The 15,498-nt window shown below is 39.3% G+C and overlaps 1 protein-coding gene and 1 pseudogene across 2 annotated transcripts in view; both read right to left on the bottom strand.

Annotated features, from left to right (window-relative positions):
- CCDC148 (coiled-coil domain containing 148) overlaps positions 1 to 15,498 on the bottom strand; it is a 255,078-nt gene that overhangs the window by 32,004 nt on the left and 207,576 nt on the right. The gene's annotated exons all lie outside the window — the stretch shown is intronic.
- Positions 2,954 to 14,117, bottom strand: LOC125172769 (methylosome subunit pICln-like; annotated as a pseudogene).

Genomic DNA, 15,498 nt, shown 5'->3' with positions numbered 1-15,498 from the left:
TTAATCCTGGTGCCTTTAGGTGAAAATGATGGTTAGAGCGAATCAAAGCCACAATGAGCTACCAACTTACACCTGTCAGAATGGCTAAAATTAACAACTCAGGAAATAGCAGCTGTTCGTGATGATGCGGAGAAAGGGGAACCCCCTTACACTGCTGGTGGGAATGAAAACTGGTGCAGCCACTCTGGAAACCAGTAGGGAACTACACCATGACCCAGCAATTGCACTACTAGGTATTTACCCAAAGGATACAAAAACACTGATTTGAAGGGGCACATGCACCCCACTGTTTATAGCAGCACTATCAATAATAGTCAAATTGTGGAAAGAGGCCAAATGTCCATCAACGGATGAACGGATAAAGATGAGTTATATATATATATATATATATATATATATATATATATATATATACACACACACACATATATATATACACATATATATGTATATATATGTATATATATACATATAAATATACATATACATACACATAATGGAATATCACTCTGCCATTAAAATGAATGAAATCTTGCCATTTGCGACAATGTGGATAGAAAGAATTACGCTAAGTGAAATAAGTCAGTCAGAGGAAGACAAATACCATATGATTTCACTCATATGAGGAATTTAAGAAACAAAATAGATGAACATAGGGGAAGGGAAGGAAAAATAAAATAAGATTAAAAAAAGAGAGGGACACAAACCATAAGAGATTCTTAATTACGGAGAACCAAGAGGGGTGCCTGGGTGGCTCAGTTGGTTGAACATCCGGCTTTGGCTCAGGTCATGATCTCACAGTTTGTGAGTTCGAGCTCTGGGTTAGGCTCTGTGCTGACAGCTCAGAGCCTGGAGCCTGTTTGAATTCTGTGTCTCGCTCTTTCTCTGACCCTCCCCTGCTCACACTCTGTCTCCTTCTCTCAAAAATAAATAAACATTAAAGAAAAATTTTTTAAAAATACAGAGAACAAACAGAGTTGCTAGAGGGGACATAAGTGGGGGGATGGGCTAAATCGGTGATGGGCACTAAGGAGGGCACTTGTTGGGATGACCACTGGGTGCTATATGTAAATGATGGATCACTAAATTCTATTCCTGAAACCAATACTACACTATATGGTAACTAACTTGAATTAAAAAAATTTTTTTTACATTTATATATTTTTGACAGACAGAGTGAGACAGAGAGTGAGCAGAGGAGGAGCAGAGAGAGAAGGAGACAGACTCTGAAGCAGGCTCCAGGCTCTGAGCAATTCAGCACAGAGCCCGATGTGGTACTCGAACCCACAAACTGTGAGATCATGACCTGAGCCAAAGTCAGATACTTAACTGACTAGGCCATCCAGGCATCCCTTAACTAACTTGAATTTAAATAAAACCTTGGAAGAAAGAAAAAGAAATGGGGGAAAAAAAGAGAAAATAATATTTAGGAATCAATACCTAAATTGAGGTAGATGCTAGTCTGTGTGATTTAGCACCTGCAGTGTATGCCCACAGGTTGAAATATTTATTATCTAGCCCTTTACAGAAAAAGTGTAGTGACCCCAGTTACAGAGGGATAACAGAAGGGAGGGCCATCACAGACTTAAATAGTACCAGATATACTCATTGCTATTGAAGTGTCATTGTTTCTAGGCCATTTCAGTGACTATTTCCAGAGAGAGAAAAATTTATTTAAAACAAACAAAAAAAAAATCACAAGTCCTTATTGATATCTTCATTTTATGTTTAATACCAATATTTTAAAATTTTATTAATTTAACATTGGTATCTTTTCTTGTACACACAGTCCTAGCCCCATTAACATTAAAACGTTCTTTTAAATGTTTTGTCCTACCACAAATGTAGAATATTTCAAGGTCACAATTAGCACAAATATTAAACCTACTGAGTGAAGTTTAGGATTTTTTTCCAGGGAAAACGGAAAGTTTTCCCTTAGAATTCATCCAACAAAGGCTGTAAAAAGCACTAGTTTCAAAAGTTAGTTGAAATAATTTTTTTCTTCATGTGGTTATATTATCTTAGTTGGGGAGGCTATGAAAAAATTTAAATATCAACTAGGGAAACTGGAATATAGACTAGATGCAGGAGGATATTATGGAGTTTTTGTTCATTTTCTTAGCTATCACAGTGGTATTGTGGTTAAGTAGGCGACTGTCCTTATTCTTAGCTAAATCATGCCAAAATATTTAGTGGTGAGATTTCATGATGTCTGAAATTTTCTTTATTTTTTTTTTTTTTAGAAAACCTGGATTTATTTGTTAAACTATAACAAAGACAAAACAATTTCATCTGCAGCACTCGGAGTACTTACATCCCAATTTCACCTGTTGTTATGGACACCGACCCAAGAAGTTAGAATGAAAGGATATAAACTAAGAGATTATAACAAAACAGACTTGTGAAACGTGGTGAAAGGAGTAAAAGGTAGTCAGAAGCACTTGTGTTAGTGGTATATGTGGCTAGGATACTTCCCAAGAGGCTCCCTTGTGATGCCTGAATGAATTTATCTGTGTCCCAAGTTAGTAAAAAGAAACTTACCCTTATGGAGAATGAGTGGAGGTCAGGATTTCTCTGAGATCCCTTTGTCTTTCTTTTTAAGAGGTAAGGGGATCCTTAGGCTCTAAGGGGGTATATCTTAGACTCAGCCCCCCTTCTTCCCAGTCAGTCCACCTACACCTTCAAGTGCCTATGCGTTCTCACCACATAGTACTGCTAGGCTACAGAAGATGCATACAGTAAAGGCAGGAACTGTAGGCCCACTCTGAGGGTACCTATACACAGAAAGTTTTGAGGTAGATGATAAACTACAGATACCCTCTTGGTTAAGTTAATTCACCTTTGTTAATAAAGGTCATAGTTTCTTCTACTGGTAACAACTTTTTGTCTCCGTATAGTCTGTCTCAAAAGAGAACTGATTCGGGTAAGTTTGGGAGAAAGAAAAAGACTTTCATCAACACCCCCTCCACAGTAGAAGAGGCACCAAGTTCTTTCTGCAGTCAGGAGCAGAATCCCACAGCAGCATAAATCATTTTCAGTGATCAATGTCTGCATCCTCCACCTGCTCAACAACTGTTGGTGTAGTATCTACCTCCATCCCATCTTCATAATCTCTTGTTGAGTCTTTTGTCCAGACCAGCCATGTTATGCCGGCTGCTCACAGACTGAGAAAGCATTTCTTCTAATCTCCCCAGTGAGGCTCGGCCTTCTGCTGTTATATTGGATAGTCCTGCTTCACAGGTGTAAAATGTAGGGATGTCTCCCTGCCCTTGTTCACATGCTTCCACATCATAATCTTCTCCACTGCAATCATCTGAATCTTCGTCCTCAGGATCTGAATGCAAAGCCTGGCATTCACCCATTGCAGCGAATGTTGCCTCCAATGCTGACTTATCATTAGGCGCAAATCTAAATTCAGCAATAGGTTCGACAGCATCATCACTGTCTTCTCCAGCAACAGATTCTTTTGATTCTTCTCCAAATTTGGCATTCACCATAACATACAAATGCTCTCATGGATAGGCATTTAAGTCCCTGGACACTGCATGTAAACTAATGGTGGGGTATTCCATTAAGAATCCCAATCCAGAGTCACCAAACCAAGACAGGTACCTCTCAGTGATATCAAAGGGGCCGGTGCTGAGGCCCCTGCCATTCAGCACAGCCTCAGTGTCTGGCTGTCGCCAAAGCCCTCAGCCTCAATGGCAGCAGGGACCTTTTGAGGAAGCTCATTGCAGCAGGGAGCCAGGAAGGCATAGGCGGGGAGGGAGCTGAAGCACAGCAACTCCTGCTACTTGCCCGCACTTTCTTTTAAATAATATGGCAGACCACAGTGTGTGGGGGTGGGGTGGTGGGCCAGAGGGAGCAAGAGTACAAATGATAAAGCAAATAGGGCAAAATACTAAAAATTAGTAAATCTGGGTAGAAATTCTTTGTGCCATTTTTGCAACTCTTACTTAAACTTGAGATTTTACCAAAGTTAAAGAAAAAAGTGGAGAAAAGAGAGAAAGATGATCATTAGTTTAATATAGATTTTAAAAAGTGATTCATATACCCATGCACAAACGCTATGTTACCTGGACAAGATTAATTAACATGTGTCTTGGGGAAGAAGCTTTTAATTCTGCTCTGCTTTGGCAGAGGGTCAGAGCGTACCTAGAGCTTGAAGTGCTTTACTATGAAATAGAATGGGAAAAAAAAGGATGCAATCAGAGGAGAGAATAGTGCATTAGAGTGAATAAAATGTCAGGTCTTCCTAGCTTTCCTTCATTCCAGTTCAGTTTATCTAGAGACTAGTTAAGGATAGAACCCAAATATACAAGGATATTTTGCAAAAAGCAACAGCATAAATGTCCTTTCCTTCTACCATCCCACTAGACCTGGGGTCAGCAGACTTTTCTTTAGAGGGTGAGATAATACATATTTCAGGCCTGTTGCTCATACAGCCACTGTATGTCACACACAGATACACAGTGATTGTGGGCCTTACTGCTGCTGTGTATGTCACTCTTTATGTGTCATGGTGGCATACAAAAGTAGTCATGGACAAATGAATGGACATGGTTATGTTCAAATGAGACATTGCTTATGGACACAGAAATTTAAATTTCATATGGTTTTCACATTATTTCTTTCTTACCCAGGCATTTAAAACTGTAAAAAATATTCTTAGCTTACAGATGATACAAAAAAACAGAAGGGTAGATGTGGTTCAAACCAGAAAACAAAAGGGAAAAACTTAACAATTACTCCTTTGTGCTGGCTGCCTTTTTGCTGTCTCACTTGGCTATGGTGATGGAAAGGGGCTCCTTTGGATAGCATGACAGGGCTAAGCAGCTCTATGATTTTAAGCCACTGAGCAGATAGTAACTCTCCTCCCAGACCACCAAGATTCAAGAAGTCCAACAGCTGCTCTAAATAGAAAGGTTCGTTCCAAGTTAACAATCAGTGTAATTAGGAGGAGTCATAATGTAGGTAGTAACAAGTAGAATCTTAATCTATTGGCCCAAGATCCACCCGGAACTAGAGAGGTTTTCCATTTACTTCCTTCTGCAAGTGAAACCAACCTCATCCACTGTCTTCGTACTCTGGGGCCTCTGCCTTGAAGATTGATCTCATGTTAATACCTCTGTCTAATCAAATTAGTTTGCTTGTAGATATAAACTTATCTTATTTAAACAAATGTATATTAGATACTGACAGAAATAATTTCCTAAGTAATAATCTTTATTTACAATAATGCCTGTCCTTTGTGGGGTACCTGGGTGGCTCGGTAGGTTATGATCTCAGGTACTGACCTCAGTGTCCGTGCTGATGGAATGGAGCCTGCTTGAGATTCTCTCTCCCTTCCTCTCTCTCTGCCCCTTCCCCACTCTTAATCTCTCAAAATAAATAAATGTTAAAAAAATAATTTTTATCCTTTTATAATTATTTCCATAGTGACCCTGAACCGTGATGTGTGCTGAATCACAACGGGCCCCTTTGGCCAGTGAGGGTTTCCCCCTAAGCCCCTCCTCCACTGCAAATGACAAATGAGTTGAAAACATACCTCTCCAAAAAGAGCTTATAAAATAAAGGGCCTATAGGAATGGAGATGGAGATGGGGGAAGAGAAATATATAACTATTCTCAGTATTTAAATGGTTGTCAAGGGAAGGAAGGTTCAGACTTGTTCCACATTATCTCAAGCAATAGAAGGAGGAGTAATGTGTGGAAGCTGGTGAGACGGAACTGGGCTTACTACCAAAACATAAAGAAATAACAAGAGGAAAGAAAATTCAATAGCTGTCCAAAGATGAAATGGACTGATGCAATGAAATGGACTTGCCCTGGGAGATGCAAGTTTAGCATCCGGAGATACATACCTAGGATGTATGACCATTTGTAGAGGTAGTAGAAAAAATTAAAAAAATTAAAAGCATTGAACTAGGTAACCTTTATGATTTATGACATTTAACACTTAGGCTTGACACTTTTGAGATGGTATTATTTTCTGTGTAGGAAAAGAAAAGGGGGATAAATAACCAAAAGAGTGAGGCAATTCCTTATTCCTCTAGTTTAACCACAACAAAGACAAGTGTGGCTCCTTCATCTACAACAAATTGAGGCCCTACCATTTGTCGAATAGTACTTTCCTCTAATTATACGCATTCTCCCACTTGATGAATATTTATTAAGATTGTGTGCTACCTACAATGTACAAAATACGAGGGTATTGTGTAGACACAGATTCCACTCTTATAGAATTTACAATTTATTGGAAAAGATAAAAATCTAACAAGTAATTACAACTAAAATATGGGTGTTGAGATTGTGCAGATATAGGGCATTGTGATGGTCTTTTTTTTAGATAGTGTCACGTTAGCTAGCATACAGTGTATACAGTGTGCTCTTGGCTTTAAAGGTAGATTCCCGTGATTCATCACTTACATACAACACCCAGTGCTCATCCCAACAAGTGCCCTCCTCAGTGCCTATCGCCCATTTTCCCCTCCCCCCGACCCATCAACCCTTGGTTTGTTCTCTGTATTTAGGAGTCTCTTATGATTTGCTTTCCTGTTTGTAACTATTTTATTTTCTTTCCCTTCTCCCATGGTCTTTTGTTAAGTTTCTCAACTTCCACATATGAGGGAAAACATATGATATCTGTCTTTCTCTGCTGACTTATTTCCCTTAGCATAATACCCTCCAGTTCCATCCACATTGTTGCAAATGGAAAGATTTCATTCTTTCTCATTGCCAAGAAGTATTCCATTGTATATACAAACCACATCTTTTTTATCCATTCATCAGTTGGTGGACATTTTGGCCCTTTCCATAATTTGGCTATTGTTGACTGCACTGCTATAAACATTGGGGTACATGTGTCCCTATGAATCAGCACCCTGTATTTTGGATAAATTCCTAGTAGTGCTATTTCTGGGTCATAGGGTAATTCTATTTTAATCTTTTGAGGAACCTCCACACTGTTTTCCAGAGTGGCTACACCAGTTTGCATTCCCACCAACAATGCAAGAGGGTTCCTGTTTCTCTACATGCTCACCAACATCTATTGTTTCCTGAGTTGCTCATTTTAGCCACTCTGTCTGGTGTGAGGTGGTATCTTAATGTGGTTTTGATTTGTATTTCCCTGATGATGAGTGATATTGAGCATCTTTTCATGTGTCTGTTAGCCATGTGGAGATCTTTGGAAAAGTATCTATTCATGTCTTCTGCCCATTTGTTCCATTGTGATGGTCTTTAAACATGATGACAAATTGTTTGATAATTTAATTATTTGGGGCTAAATTTCCTTCACTTGAATCTCATTGGGCTTATAACTACTCTGAACAAAAGACAAAATAGAAGTAACACTATGTGGGGGCACCTGGGTGACTCAGTTGGTTGAGTGTCCAACTTCAGCTCAGGTCATGATCTCACAGTCGATGAGTTTGAGCCCGATGTCAGGCTCTGTGCTGACAGACTGGAGCCTGCTTCTGATTTTGTGTCCTCCTCTCTCTCTCCCACTCATGCTCTGTCCCTCTCTGTCTCTCAAAAATGAATGAATGTTAAAAAATATTTTTTTAATAAAAAGAAGTAATACTATGTGATTTCTAGATCATGAGGCTTCTGCTTTGTTTGTTGGAAGATGGGCTTCTGGAGCTCTGAAGTACCCTGTAGGAAGTTCAGCTACTCTAAGCCCACTGTGCTTTGAAGAAGTCAAGCTTCAAAGAGTGACCATGCAGAGCTCCACTTGATAGTTTCCAGCTATACCTAGGTTTCTAGTCATTCCAGTCCTAATTAAGGAGGAAGTCACCAGATCATTCCAGCCCCAGGCATTCAAGTCCTCCCCAGTCATTCATGTCTTCCAGGCTGATAGTCCAGACCTCAAGGATCAGAGACAAGACATCCTCTCTGGGATCTGTCCAAACTCCTGACCCAATGAATCCATAAGCATAATAATAACATCATTGTTGTCTTATGCCAATAAATTATAGGGTCATTTATAAAACAGTTCATCACAACAGGCCCATAAGAACATGTATGAAGAAGATCTAACCTTGTTTAAGTGCCAGAGAAGGCCTCTGAGGAAGTCATATTTGAGTGGAGACATAAACAAGTAAGAACAGTCTGTTTGAAGAACCCGTAGAAGCAAGAGAAATACTGGGGCCATTTAGGAACTGGTAGAGTGTAGTAGTCTAATGAGGAGTGGGATGGGCAGAGGTCAGGTGGGAGATAAAAGATGAAACAGAGGGGCAACTGGGTGGCTCAGTCATTTGAGCATCTGACTCTTGATTTCGGCCTAGGTCACGATCCCAGTGTTGTGGGAATCAACCTACATGCCTGGCTCTGTGCTGAGAGTGGAGGCTGCTCTCTCTCCCTCTGCCCCTCCCCTGCTCTCTTTCTCTTTCTCTCTCTCTCAATAAATAAATAAATAAAAATATTTTTTATAAAAGTGAAGGAGAGTCTGACCATGATCCTCTAATAAACAATATTATGGCGTCTGAGCTTTACCAGAAGTGTGAAGATAAACCACTGAAGGGTTTTTGGTATCAGAATGACATGACTAGATACGTTTGCACTGTGGCAAGGCTGAAATAGTAAGAAGTTATAGCTTTAATTCTGGTAAGAGGTAATAGTAGGCTGATCAGGATAGCAACGGGGATCAATATTCAAATGGTAAATTCATGGGATTTATAAACCTTTGGCTATGGGAATGGGGAGTGAGGGAGGGTGGAGTTGTCTAGGCTTCTGATTGGGTGGTGAGGTGAGTGATGGTGTTATTTATCCAAAAGGCAACAGCGGAGGAAGAACAGATCAGAAGCAGTGATGAATAGCTCCATCTGGGGAATGAAGAATTTTGTTGAAGTGCCAGAGAGACATCCATGTGGCAAAGCCAGAAGACAGTTGGTTAAATATTATAGGTAAGGAGGAAAGTATGGAGAGGAACTAATATTACCAAATGTGTATTTTAACCCATGTAATTTATAGATATTATTTCTATAATTATAATTCTGATAACCATGTGGGAGTGTTCAGAGAGGTAAGTAACCTGCCTAAGATCAGAGAGACAGGCAGTGTAGGGTAGAAATTTCAATATAGATCTTACTCCAGTTCGAAGCGAAAGACACATGGTTCTATTTTCCATTAAAAAAAAATCAGTTTTTGAGAGCAGCAAAATCGGCATTTGGGAATGCCTCTCTAGTCAGTTTAGCGGGTGACCTAAAAAGCTAGTTTTGAAAAGGGGCCAGAGAAAAAGAAAGCTGTCCAGCTGGTCTAAGCCACAGTGCAGACAGCAATGCCACTTGGCCCTGACACTGTGGATTCACTGGTGTATTCTGGATGATCAGAATGTTCTATAGATCTTGTCTAGTAGAAACCCTCAGGATTCAACAGCACACTCATGCCTTCTTTGCAAGTTGCTATTTTTCTTTTAAGAGCTAGCTCTTGGTTTACTAATGGATCCTGGTAATTATTATGGTAACTATCATTTGTCAAGCAGGCACAACACAGTAGGCATTGTAGTAAGTGCTCCCATGTTTTAACTTTATTTGTCATAACAACCCTATGAGATAAGTATTATTTTCTTATCTATCTTTTATAGATGAGGGTGGGTATCAACTGGACTTTTGACTTTAAGACACTTGGTGACAGTGAGACTCTAGCTACTCCTAAGGAGCTGAATGTTATCTGAACCACCTGGTCATAAAGCTGGGCATGATTAGCAGCACAGACTAATGAAATGAAAGTACATTGGGCTTGAGCAGGATCAGAAGGCACAGGTAATTTGTATGAACCAGTGGCTTACTTTCCACATTAACATCTGTCCCTCAACCCACACATATGGCCAAGGGGAATTCTCAGTAACTAGCTTACTGGGAAAAAACGAGCCAAGAAAGAAAAAAAAAACAAATGAGCCAGTTTTATAGCTAGGTCTACACATCTACTGGCCTCAGACAGAAGTAGAATGCTATGGTGGATAGCCTTGCTGGGAAATCTCCCTGGAAGATGGTAAAGAAGTGAAATTTTCCATGTAGGTATAATGTCAAGAGGAATATCTTAACGTTCACTTTACCTGAGGTAAAGCAGTGACTGTCACATATTAGGTACTCAAATATTTTTAAAGTAAATGAATAAATAATGGATTAATGACAATTTGTTGGCAGTAGTCAATGGTTTGGCCAGCTGATTAGGGACATTGAAGGAATGTGATTGGAGGATTTGTGACAGGAAGATTCAGAGAGATTATGTTGATGGACCTAAAGAAATGGGTTCAGAGTGTGGGAATAATTTAGGGGTGATTTTAAAGAATTAGGTGGGAGAGATGATCTGCTAGGTTTGTGTCGGTCTTCTTCTCCAACAGACTGGTATCTGTTCAATGGGCTCATGATAAAATTCTCCCAGTGAAGAGAACAGAAGCTATACATTGCTCAGTTACATGAATTTACCTTTCTCAAGGCTAATCTGGCTACTGTCACTCTGAGCCCTTGACAGAGTAAAATATAACAGGAGAATTAGACAGTGTTACCTAGTTAAAACATTATATCACATTCATGCTATCATGGGAAAGGCAAAAGAGTTTGGATTTTCTTTCCCTACATACCATGTTTGCACTATTCGTGCACTCCTAGTATATCCCACAAGATATTGCTTCTTCCTAAGGAACTCCCTTAACTGTGCAAGAAGTAAGACAATGAGCTGAAGCCCACATGCTGCTGTCCTTATAAAACAAAGAAATGGCCTGTTGAAGACCCAGATACGTGATAAGCTGCAAGATAATATTTTGGAAGGTTGGGTGCTATTCTATAGGAGGTGGTTTTCCTCTGAAGTAATGGCCAATATATTGTGCTATTTCACAACCCAGCCAGATCATGTACATAGGTGGACCAGTAAGTACAGGTGGGAAAGGTGTTTTTCACTATTAACCCTAAAGACACATTTGCAAAATCTCTTTTTCCCATCCCTGAGACTCTACTCTCTGTTGGTTTTAATTTCTAGTACTTCTACCAGGAGTAAGTTACATTGAAAGGAACTGATGCAAATATTTGCCTTTTGGGGTTTATCATACCACTAAGTAAAGAAGTAGAAAAGGAAGTTACAGTGGTGGCTGGAACAATTGATATCAGAGGGAAATAGGACTGCTGTCATTTAACAGAGGCAGAAAGAAGTAGATGGAATCTAAGGAACTTCTAGGATACCTTGTGGTATTGCATGGCCAATGGTAAAAGTCATCATATACAAGCCAGTATAAGTCAACCCATTGGGTAAAGAACCTCACCCAGCCAAGATGCTGGCTGAAAGCAAACAGCAAATGTAATGCATAGTAGAAAAAGAGAATAATAAATTTGAATTGTGATCTTGACCATTTACTGAAAGAAGGTATTCATCATCTGCCATTTACATACACACACAGAGATACCTATATATAATATGTATAAATAAAGATCTTCCTCAACTTATGATGGGGTTACCTCTCAATAAACCCATCATAAGTTGAAAATATTGTCAATCAAAAATGTGTCTAATACACCTAACCTACCAAACATAGCTTAGCCTAGCCTACCTTAAATGTGCTCAAAACATTTGCATTAGCCTACAGTTGGGCAAAATTATCTAACACAGAGCCTACTTTAGGCTCTGGAATATTTTAGGCTGTGGAATATCTCATGTAATTTATTAAATACTGTACTAAAAGTGAAAAAAGGATGGTTGTGTGAGTGTAAGTGTATCGGTTGTTCACCCTCGTGTGGCTGACAGGAGGCTGCAGCTCTCTGCCACTGCCCAGCATCAGGGGAAAGTATCGCCCTACACACCACTAGCCCAGGAAAAGATCCAAATCCAAAATTCTTTTCATATATATAATAATTTTCTGCCTGACTTCTTCACCTCTCTTTTCCTTACAATTTTACTTAAGGCATGTTTCTTGGTAGTAGAGTAAAATTTAGTCCATAGATCATGAAATATTGAAATGGATCATAGCAGAACCAGAAGACAGTAAGACAAAAAGATCTCACTTAGAGATCTTGAATTTAGAGCTAGACAAAATGTAATAAATAAGACTTCGAGTTGATTCCCTTTAGGAATGGGGTAAGCATGTTTGGGGTTGTACAAGGTAAAATTACAGTGTTGGGTAGAAGGACATTTCTTGGCAGAGTAGTATAAAAAGAAGGGTATGTTGATTTTGCCAACTACAGTTGTGGACTATAAAAGACATTCATTTATATTTTTCTTTCCTTTTCTTTTCTCAGCATCTGGGCCCCCTTCTTCTTTCTAATAAATCCCTCCTGTAACGTGATGTCAGATACTTGCTTTCCCACGTTTGCAACTAGCTCATGAGCACTTGATCTGAGTTCAGCCCTTCGGGTGCTGCACTTGGAAGCCAGTGATGCAAAGAAGCGGGGCCTGTGGAGACACTGTCAAGGATACTGGCAGTAGAAGCATGGCAGGGGTGTGGATAAAAGCAGCATTGCCAAGGGGGATGTTCAGAGTCCAGAGATGGCAGAGGAGAAAACCCAAGTTGTGGCATCTAATATTCAGTGATTGGACCTGCAGGGATGATTCTGTGCAGGGAATTGGGGTACAGTCTTGACTCTTTTTATTTATTCTTATTTTGAGAGAGAGACCAAGAGAGAGAGAGAGAGCTGGGGAGGGGCAGAAAGAGGGAGATACATAATCCCAAGCAGGCTCTGAACTTTCAGCGTTGAGCCCAATGTGGGGCTTGAACTCACAAACTGTGAGATAGTGACCTGAGCCAAGATCAGGAGTCCAACACTCAGCCGACTGAGCCACCCAGGCGCCCCCAGTCTTGACTCTTCTTATCTTCCCAGCCTCTGTCATTCTCAAACATTTTCTATGCTCAGTTCTTAAAATGATTCTGTAAGCTACCCTAATATAAAATATTTTTATTGCAAAATTCAAGTAGAAATACTTTCTGTTGTTTGCAAACTAGAACCCTAGTTAATACAAGGGGGCTGGGCTAGATGCTTTCCAAGATTCCTCCGAGCTCTAAAATAACATGACTTTATAAATCTCATATTAAAATACATAAAGTAAGAAAATAACCTAGAATGTAAGCATGTTTCTTTCACTAAGTATTATTTAATATCATCTGATAGCCGTGTGTGTGTGTGCGTGTGTGTGTGTATTTTTCTTATAGGAGCGGTTCCAAGCAAAGAAAGGAAGGATGAACCAGTGCTTGAAGCTATACTCTACCCACCACAGTGGAGGTATTTTGTGAAAGTTACCTTTACATGTCTCCCAATCCATGACTTGATACTTGTTTCATGTAACCATGGTTGTTAAGTTTCTGCCTACCTAGCCCTGCATCTTTAGAAGATCTTCCTAAAGTTTATGCCTAAAAGGTGAGTATTTCATTACCTGAAAGTGCTTAGTAAAACTCCCTAGCTATGGAGTTCGTTATAAAAACCTCAGTAAACCTAAAGAATGCTTGCCTCCACTTCACTCACAAATACTGTGTGGAGCCTTGGAGGACACAGCGTCCCTTTGCTGCAGAAAAGACACAGAAAATAATTTACCTCTACAGATGTAAGTGGTAAGTGGAAGGAAGGCAATGCAGTATCAAAACAAACTGATGCCCAATGAGGAACTTTCAAATGTCTGTAGCATTAATTATGGACCAAGATAAAAGTCTGTGTTCCTGGGGAAGAGAATATGAGATAACAGATTCTTGAGAATACCATAGCATCTGGCCATTCTATTTGAAATCATAGCATCTGTGGTCACTTCACTGACATGTTTGTATGGAGGACAAATAATGGTGCTCACTACAGGGAAGAAATAATGCACATTTTGTATAAAAAATGTATTATAAGGGTTTCTGAATATTGCCCGCCCTCTACCAAACACACACCTGCTAACATTCCATTTTGTGTCCTAACTGCACCAGACAACTCAGTGTGGCATACGGTAGAAATCCAGGAGCTTTTTTAATGAGCAAAGATTTCTAAAATCAAAAATCAAAGTTGTAAACAATAAAGTAAAAGCAACCCAAACTACTGAACAAAAGACATTATCTGATTGCTGTGGTTTAAAAAGGATCACAGATCTGAAGCTGGACTTGCATACCTGGGGAGATAAATCATCATCCAAGACCTCTACAATGACCCTCAGCTGAGCCATCTTTGCCCAGCTGGTGCTCCGTCTGCCCACTGGCACAAGCTTGCTTGTTTATTTTCACATTAAAATTACTGTACATTGCTTTGTTCATAAACTTCTTAGCCTCCCTCTGTCAACTATGCTTGGTCAGCTAAGATTCATTCACAGACTACTACAATTATGTCCACATAATCTATATATTCATGCCCCAATATATGAAAACACACACACACACACACACACACACACACACACACACACACTCATAGTTATGTTATACTGATGAACAGGTTCTAAGTATTATTATTATTTTTAGACAAAATTACCTCTACGGATTGGAAGATAGCATGTTGGCTAACAGTAGGATCTATTTCAGTCTTTTAAATTAATGCTAATTTGTGAAACATTTCTGATATCACTTAAAAAACACAACAGACAGTCTTACTAAGAACTGTATTTGTTTAATGCCTCACAGTGATCTTTGGTTGACATCATTTGGCACATCCACTTGGAAAAGGGATTTGGTTGACAGAGATTTAATGAACGAGAGTATTCTACTAATTTTGGGAAATCTCTTGCTGAGAAGCAAAAACATAACAAATGTTTGTAAAGTTTCTGTTGAAGTCACTCTAATAAATGTACTCTTTAAAATCTCACAGATTAGACTATGAACCCACTTTAAATGCCCATAATGTCTTCCAATACAACATACTGAATATTGCATATTGTTAAGAAAAGACATGGAAAAATAGAAACATCTGGTTTTACTACTTAGAAAATGCAATAATTGTCAATTGCCTGCTATTGGCAAGCACCCCAAAAACACACACTAGATTAACAAAGCCAATTTAGTGTTAGGAAGGCAGCTGGCTCTAGTTTCTTCCTTCCCACATGGTCATCACCATCTTAAACTTCAAATATGTACTGTTTTGCAACATAGAAAAACTCCATTCCTTTGGAAACAATAACTGAAATCTAATGTTTGTTACTACAGAAAGCAATGCTTTCTCCATTACACACACATCCGTGCACATGTATGCACACACACACACACACACACACACACACACACATACACACACACAGCTGCTTAGACAGAAACATGCAAGATTTTTGCTTGCAGAGGATTCTTGAATTGCTAACCTCCTCCGTGAATATGAAGTTTTACCTCCATGACTTCCCTGGACTACTTCAATGAGGGAATCGCATTGGAAAAAAGAATTCAGGGGCACTTCTACAAAAAGTAGGATCTTCTCAAGAACCCAATAGATGATTTTGGGCCCATACTTCAGAAAGTATAAAAAGAACTCTGGTACACTAAACTTCAAACTTCACTGCACTTCAGAATCCCCTGAAGATTTTCAAAAACTGTTGGGACCAAAATCCTAATGCCACAGATTTTGAT

The sequence above is a fragment of the Prionailurus viverrinus genome, chromosome C1 (assembly GCF_022837055.1).
Source record: "Prionailurus viverrinus isolate Anna chromosome C1, UM_Priviv_1.0, whole genome shotgun sequence".
Lineage (NCBI taxonomy): Eukaryota > Metazoa > Chordata > Mammalia > Carnivora > Felidae > Prionailurus > Prionailurus viverrinus.
This window is presented reverse-complemented; position numbering and strand designations above follow the sequence as displayed.